Source organism: Pinus tabuliformis, chromosome 7, assembly GCF_031772625.1.
Source record: "Pinus tabuliformis cultivar Carrire ecotype Pingquan chromosome 7, CPIR1, whole genome shotgun sequence".
Taxonomy (NCBI): Eukaryota; Viridiplantae; Streptophyta; class Pinopsida; order Pinales; family Pinaceae; genus Pinus; species Pinus tabuliformis.
Genome location: NC_142293.1, coordinates 327995696 through 328004045, shown reverse-complemented (window position 1 = coordinate 328004045; position 8350 = coordinate 327995696).

The following is an 8350-nucleotide window of genomic DNA, read 5'->3' as shown; positions in this document are numbered from 1 at the left end:
GTTGGTCGGCCTCCATATATGTTAACACATGCTCCCATGTGTATATACAAGCTCGCCCCCTTCTCACTTATGCGCATTATCTCCATCACATAACAAGGAGCTTGCACTTCGTCCAACCGCAGCTCGTTTAAGCAGCAACCGCGCTCGTTCAAGCCTCACCCGCAGTCGCACTTCAACTGGTAGAATGCAGGTCGTTACATCCTCCTCCACCTAAAATCGTTGTCGTGCTCGACAACATACCATCCTAGTAGCCATCCACCAAGATCAATAATGTCTGTCTCATCCTCGGTCCATGATGTCAACTCCTCCACATACTGCAAAAATCCCTACAACATATGTAGAACTCCATCTCCACCATGTGTCGTCCTCATCCTGTGAACTTTCCTCCTCGTCTGCCTGATGCCAACATCTCTCCGTGCACTTCCGGACCCCATGTCTGAACTAGTTGGGTAGCTAATCCAACTGTCACACTCAAGCCATGAGAGTGAACATCCTTATGCTTTCACTAGTCTATCTCGGATTCTGCCACAACCCGGACTCACCAAGAATCTCACCACCATACTCAGGTCCATGAAAACTCCATCCCATCTGCAACATGTCATGATGCTTGATGCCAAGCCATCCTTGCACCATCTGTCATACCTGCTCAACCTGTTTTAAGGACTCACTGCCATGAGCAGCTAACAATGAGCCCTATCTTCTTGTTATCTAAGAAGATGTGGAGGGGGTAGAGCCTGAAGGCTCACCCTCACTAATCATCTCAATCCATCTATCAGGATTTTCTATCTCCATCCTTTGTAGATAAGTGACCCAATCCTCCTCCTGGATATTCGGCCTCACATATGCCTCATCATCATCATCATCCTCTACCACTTCTAGTCTTCTTGACAAATCCAAGATACTATCTGAAAGTGTCCTGATGACCAATGACTGCTCGGTAAGCTTTGTCTCAACCATAGACAACCACTTACTCATGTCTTCCACTCGCTTCTCATCCTCCATTTGCATGACTGCCAACTTACAATCAAGCCTTGTCACTCCAACGGTTGGTACACCAATGGGTGCATCCTCCCTTCCATCGTAAATGTACAGCTTCGTCAAATGTGGAACAATCATAGCATCAAACTGTTTCATGAATTCCATTCCTAGTACAGCTTCATAGTCCTCAATTTGCACTATAGTGAAGTCGACCTTCCCTCTCCATTCACCAAGTGTTGTGTCCACCTTTTCAGCTACACCAAGAACATTATCAGGAGGAGAATTGACTGTCTTCATTTGTGCCTTCACCGGTACAAATTTTAGCCCAATTCTTCTCGTAGTATCTTCACCCATGAAGTTGTGAGAAGCCCCACTATCCACCATAGTGAGCATATCAACACTCCCAATCTTCATCCGAACATACTCCAACATGTTCCTCTCAGGATCCCTCCGAGAGACCACCTCTGTAACAGCAGTAGCACCAAGTATCTGCATCATCCCTACAGAAGCTTCTTCATTCTTCGTATTAGTTTGTGCAATCGCAACCACTTTCGGTCTAGAAGGACAATTCTTCACCGTATGTGGTCCAGAACATATCCAACACTTCAAGGCTTTCTTCGTCTTCGAATTATCATCTGATTTCGAAGCATCATCCTTCTTCTTATCCTTTGGCTTATCAGACTTCTTCTTCCTATCATCAGAAGTCTCATTATAATGCTCCACCAACCTGTCCACGGCAGCAAAAGCTTCCTCAAGTGTTCTAATCCTCTGCCTCTTCACTTCATTGTGTGCCCAAGGCTTCAACCCAATAATGAAATTGAACACCTTGTCCCTCTCCGCCATGTTAGGAAGTTCTAGAATCGCACTTGCAAACTCCCGTTGATATGTCTGTAGGTCCCCGATCTGCTTTGTGAACTTAATTTTCATCCTTGCTTCCCACGTTTAATCCTGAGGACTGAAATGAGTCTTCAAAGCTTTCTTCATGTCATCCCATGAAGTAATGTCACCAGCACTGCCATTGGAAATCTGATCCATTCGTCTTCGCCACCACATTTTAGCATCCTTTGTCAAGAACTGAGCAGCTACCTTGACCTTCGTCTCATCATTAGATAGACCCAATCATTCCAAGTACTACTCCATGTCCCATAGAAAGTTGCCAAGAGTCTTTGCACTCCTTGTACCATCATAAGATTCTGGTTCCTTGACTTTTACATGAGGCACTCCTCCACCTGAGTTATGCCTCACAGCCTTCTTCAACACCGCGATCTCATCTCTGGCTTCGTCAAGAGATTTTCACATGCCACGATCTCTACAAGACCTTGGTCTCTTGCCTCTTCAACCTCTTTGACCCTTACCTCAAGTTGTGTACACATAAGATCAGTGTACTCATGTTGAGTCCGGAGTTCATCGAGCTCTTCCCTCATCTTCGAATTGGCCTCTTGATCCCTATCGATCAAGTCCATCTTCTTAGTCCAAAAAGCTTCCAAGTCCTTCATCCTTTCCAACACTTTTTCCATAAGTGCTATAATAGCATCCTTCACATTGCCACTAGACCCAGCCTGAGATTCAGCTGCCATTGCTAACAACTTCCTTCTTCTTTGCGATCTAGTTTCGACCATCCAACAGCTTCACCAAGGTGCCTGCAACCTGAACCAACTCCTGTTTCACTTGTATGTGAAACAACTTCCTTCACCTGCAAGTACCTGCTTCACTGTCTTCAATTGTCAAGCTTCTTCAACCTTGAATCAGCTTCAATATCTTCACTTCGTCATGAGCAACCCGGTCATCAGCCTTCTCCGATACCACCTGTCACGCCCCCAAGTTGGCGGTAGTATTTCAACCGCTCTTAGCGAGGTGCGGCACCACCGAACACTTTCTTTTAACCAATACTTATGTTCGTGGACTACGCCTAACCACTTACTCCTACTTAGTTTGTGTTTCACAACCAAGTATTATTATGTTATCATTTATACTAATGAACGCCCATACACATTCATTAACATTAGCAATTATAAATGAGAACACAATTGCATAGTATAAAGGGAGGGGAAACTCCCTAAACAATGAGTCTGCCCGATAATATATTATACAATCTTTAATGTTACAAGCTTTACAAGTATACTTGGAAAACACAAAGTTTCATACTTAGTCAATTTTATAATCTTCGGCAAACTCGGTTGCCCAACTCGTCGGCGCCTCCACACGGTCGCCGCAGGACTCACCAACCCTTCGTTCACCTCGTCGCATGATCGTGTTGTTTGCCCAACTTGGGCGCGCCTTCAAGTCGCTACACACGGGTGCCTCCACCCGAGACACACCTTTGTCCACAATCTCAACACTTCACCAAGTCACCGTGCACACTTGCACGATGGGTGGGCACTCACCCGAGGAATCCCACTGCAATAAAAATTTAAAAAATAAAATAAAATTATAATGTTACAAGAAAATTATTAAGCTTAATATAGAAAATGAAAAATATCTTTATGATTTTGTAGTTTAGAGAAGAAAATCAACATTGCTAAACTAAAACTGGATAATTTCCAAAGTATCATAAATTAAAAAAAAAATTCAAAATTCGCTACACACGGGCGCCTCCACCCGAAACACACATTTGTCCACAATCTCAACACTTCACCAAGTCACCGTGCACACTTGCACGACGGGTGGGCACTCACCCGAGGAATCCTACTGCAATAAAAATTTAAAAAATAAAATAAAATTATAATGTTACAAGGAAATTATTAACCTTAATATAGAAAATGAAAAATATCTTTATGATTTTGTAGTTTAGAGAAGAAAATCAACATTGCTAAACTAAAACTGGATAATTTCGAAAGTATCATAAATTAAAAAAAAAAATTCAAAATTAAAGATAAAAATCATTTTATCTTAAAATACAGTGGTGAACATTAAATCACAATTTCAAAATAATTATTACAATATCCATTTTTTTTTTCTAATTTTTTATTAAAGAAGGTACTTTAATTTTTAATTTTTTTAAAAATTATTAGAATTTTGTATTAATGGAAAATCTATCCGCAGAACACAATAATTACATCAAAAGGGAAAGATTCTCACCGTAACAATGATGTCTCATTTAGTAATAAAAGATGTCTTTAATAATGATGTGATGATCGATCATATCCAACCCTTCTTCGCTTGTCCAATACTTGTATGTTTCAACAACTTTTGAGGGTTTGTATGCAGCCCCATGCGTTGCAGTGTCATACGGATTGAATAACGATAGATAGCTGGCCTGTCATAGTATGGTAATAACAATGACGAGAGTTCTAAAAAGTTTTCGCTTGCCTAGTGCTTGTATGCTTCATCTACTTTTGAAGTTTTGACGCAGCTCCATACTTTGCAGTGTCATACGATTGAATTATAAGTTAACAATGATGGAAGAGTGTCATACTGAGGGAAGAAAATTCTAAGAAGTGTTTTCAATATGAGTTTAGTTTCCTGGAATTTTATTTTATTTTATTTATCGTGGGTTATAATGTTTATATTTAATAATATAAAAAATTGAATTATATAGAATTTTAAGCATTATTTTTTTTGGAAAATTTATTATAACTTAGTTGAGGATAGTTATTTTTGTTGCTATCTTTATGCAAGCTAATTCATTATTATTATTAAAAAAGCCACACCACCTAGAATGACTCTAAATCTTGCACTGTTAGCATGTTTGCAAAAATTTAATAGAATTGTTATACCTAAGTCTATATATATATATATATATATATATATATAATTAATTCTATTGTGAAACACCTTTTTATGATTAAGATTAGTCTTTTTATTATTTTATTTATTTAAAATAAACTCCTAACATAATAGTGAATATCAACTATTGAAATATGTTAAGTGTAGAAAAAAAAAATTAAAATTAAGAATAATTTTGATAAAATTGTTAAAAAACATTATTATCAAATTTTAAAAATCATTAATTATAAAAAATAATGTTAATATAGGAATTAAACAAATTTTTACTACCATTAATAAAAATAAATTATAAATAATATTTTTAAAAAATAATAATAATATTTTCAAATAAAAGATTTATTATATTAATCTATATATTTAATATTTAATATAAATTCACAATTTAACAATTTATTATTTTATATATATAATGTTTTTAAATTTATAATTATAATTGTTTTTTGGTCAAATAAAAATATCATAAAATTTTAAATAAATTTTTGAATTACTCGTTATTAAATACTCAACAACTTAACATTTGCATTTTTGATATATATATATATATATATAAAACCAAATTTATGGTATATTTCTATTTAAAAATTCAATAAATTAATATATTATGAAATTTTGTTTTCACGTGATATTAATTATACCATATATTAGAAGATTGATTTATCTTTATCAACATATTTTATATAACTTATAAATTGTTGAATTTAGGTTTTTGTGATCTATATCAAGTTTTTGAGAAACGTTTTGGTCCAAAATCACATCATAATTGTTGAATTTAGGTTTTTGTGATCTATATCAAGTTTTTGAGAAAAGTTTTGGTCGAAAATCACATCATAATTCATTTGTGTACGCGTTTCAAACCAACAAGTGTGGTTTATCCTCAGAACAAGTTGAAGAACTATCTTTATCAACATATTTTATATAACTTATAAATTGTTGAATTTAGGCTTTTGTGATAAGTTTTGGAGAAGAATTTTCATCGAAAACCACATTATAATTCATTTGTGTACGTGTTTCGAACCAACAAGTGTGGTTTATCGTCAGGACAAGTTGAAGAACTAGATCATGGTTGCTAGATAAATAAAGAGAGCAGATAATCCAGCTGCTATATTTGAACACCAACAGCTACATTTGACCAGAAAATGGCTACATTAGACATGGAAAGAGAACGGGACCAAGAGAAATGGAAAGGGACACATAGTTAGTTAGTTTTAAGAATTATATTATTATTATTATATGAAATATTAAGAAGAAATAATAAATGATTAATAATTAGATAACTTAATTAGGGGTTCATCTCCCTTTCATCAAGGGGACCACTGATAAGATTGCGAGAATTCTTAGGAAGCATAATGTTCCCTCAACCTTTAGACCCCTTAACACCATCGATAGATCCCTTAGATCGATAAAAGACCCTGTTGACCCCAAAAACATGAAAGGTGCAATCAAATGAATGATTTCATAGAACATTGTCTTCGTTTCTGGATCACTCAAATTTAAATTCCTATCATTATCTAGATGACTGTATCTAATATATCGATCCTTGTCATTATTCATTTCCATGTCATAATTTTAAGTGTTTCAGGTGCGTAGGGATTATTGGAAATATTAATCCCAACCACCGTGTGATAATGATGACTGTATCTAATATATCGATCCTTGTCATTATTCGTTTCCATGTCATAATTTTAAGTGTTTCAGGTGCGTAGGGATTATTGGAAATATTAATCCCAACCACCGTGTTAAACACCCTGACAGCAGCCATACTTGTCAGAAGTATTTTTGCAGGTTACGTCTTTGTCTGAATATGGAAGGACTGAAGCCAAAACATAAATACCACGCGAACCATTTCACAACACATCACAGAAGTTAAGGAATTTAAAGAAGTTTAGTAAATACGGGCAAGCATTTACTGGGCTATTATTGCCCATACTCCACAAACACTTGAAGGATTATGGTCCACACTCAACAACAACATAGTATTAATTATTTTCTCTGTCATGTATTAATGTAAAATTGTATGTTGAGATAAATATGGATGTAAAAGTAATTTTGCAAGTGAGAGAGAAGGAGAGCGAGGAGTCTTTGAGGTAGTGAAGAGAAAATAGTGGAGAAAATTTTGGTGGTTACTGTGTTTTACTGCATGTTACTCTGCAACCCCTGTTGAAGTGTAAATCAATGTAAACCTTGTTTTTACCATTCTCATATGAATGTGTTTTCATGAATTAGAATTTAATCCTAAGGTTTATTGTGTTGCTCCAAGCTTACTCTATTTTACTCTTTCATGAATTAGAAATTAATCCTAAGTTTTATTGTGTTGCTCCAAGCTTTACTCTGTTTTACTCTCTGTTTTTGTCGTAATTTAGCTGCGCTAGTGTGACTCACCTAACCCTTGGTGAAGTGTAAATCATTGTAAACCTAGTTTTTACCAGTCTCATATGAATGTATTTTCATGAATTAGAATTCAATCCTAAGTTTTATTGTGTTGCTCCAAGCTTTACTCTGTTTGTAACATGGTATCAGAGCATATTAAACTCCATTATTGTAAAAATAAGTGTTTTTACTAGTAGTTAAAATTGTTTTGAGGACATATTGTTTTTAGCATATTTACGAGCATGTAGAAAGTTTTTTTTTTCACTCAGAAATGGAAACATCAAGCTTGAATAATCCTCAGATACCTCAGTTTAATGGAAAAAATTATGATTGTTGGGCTATTACAATGAAGGCCCTGTTTTCGTCTCAAGACATTTGGGATTTGGTGGAGAATGGTTTTCAAGAACCAACAGATGCAGCAACATACAATGCCTTGTCTCAAGCATAAAGAGATTTTTTGAGGGACAACAAGAAGAAGGAATCAAAAGCCCTCTTCTATATTTTCCAAGAAGTTCATGAAAGTATTTTTCCAAGGGTTGCAACAACAAAGTCCAAGCAAGCATGGGACACCCTCAAGACAACCTACCAAGGCATGGAAAAAGTCAAGACAACAAAACTACAAATGTTGAGAAGAGATTTTGAAACACTTTGTATGAAAGAGTTTGAGAATGTAGACTTGTTTTTTACACATGTAATTGGGTTGGTTACTCAAATCAGGTCTCATGGTGAGACACTTGAGGAAAGAAGAATAATTGAGTATTTTTTGAGAAGTTTGCCAGCAAGGTTTGATGCCATTGTTGTGGCCATAAAAGAGACAAAGGATCTCTCACAGTTCTGAGTGGATGAGCTTCATGCATCACTAGTTTCTCATGAACATAGACTAAATAGAGAAACAAGCTACTCATTGGAGCATGCCTTCAAGAAACAAGTTTCATTTGGTCAAGGGAGAGGCAGAGCAAGATCATATGCTAGAGGAAGAGGAATAAGCTCACAGAAAGGTGGAAGAAGCAACCCTTCAAGCTCAAGTGGAAGAGGCAAAAATCAAAATCTAAGTCAAGGCCCAAGCCAAAATCAAGCACAAGGTTAGAGGTATGATAAATCTCAAGTTCAGTGTCATTACTATAAGAAGTATGGTCATTATGCAAATGAATGTAGAAAGAAGCAATACAACATTAGTAACAAACCAAGTGTAAACTTCACAAAATAAAGTCAGAACCATGATAGCATGTTTTTAGCCTGTAATGTAGCACAAGAAAAACAAATTGATATATGGTATCTA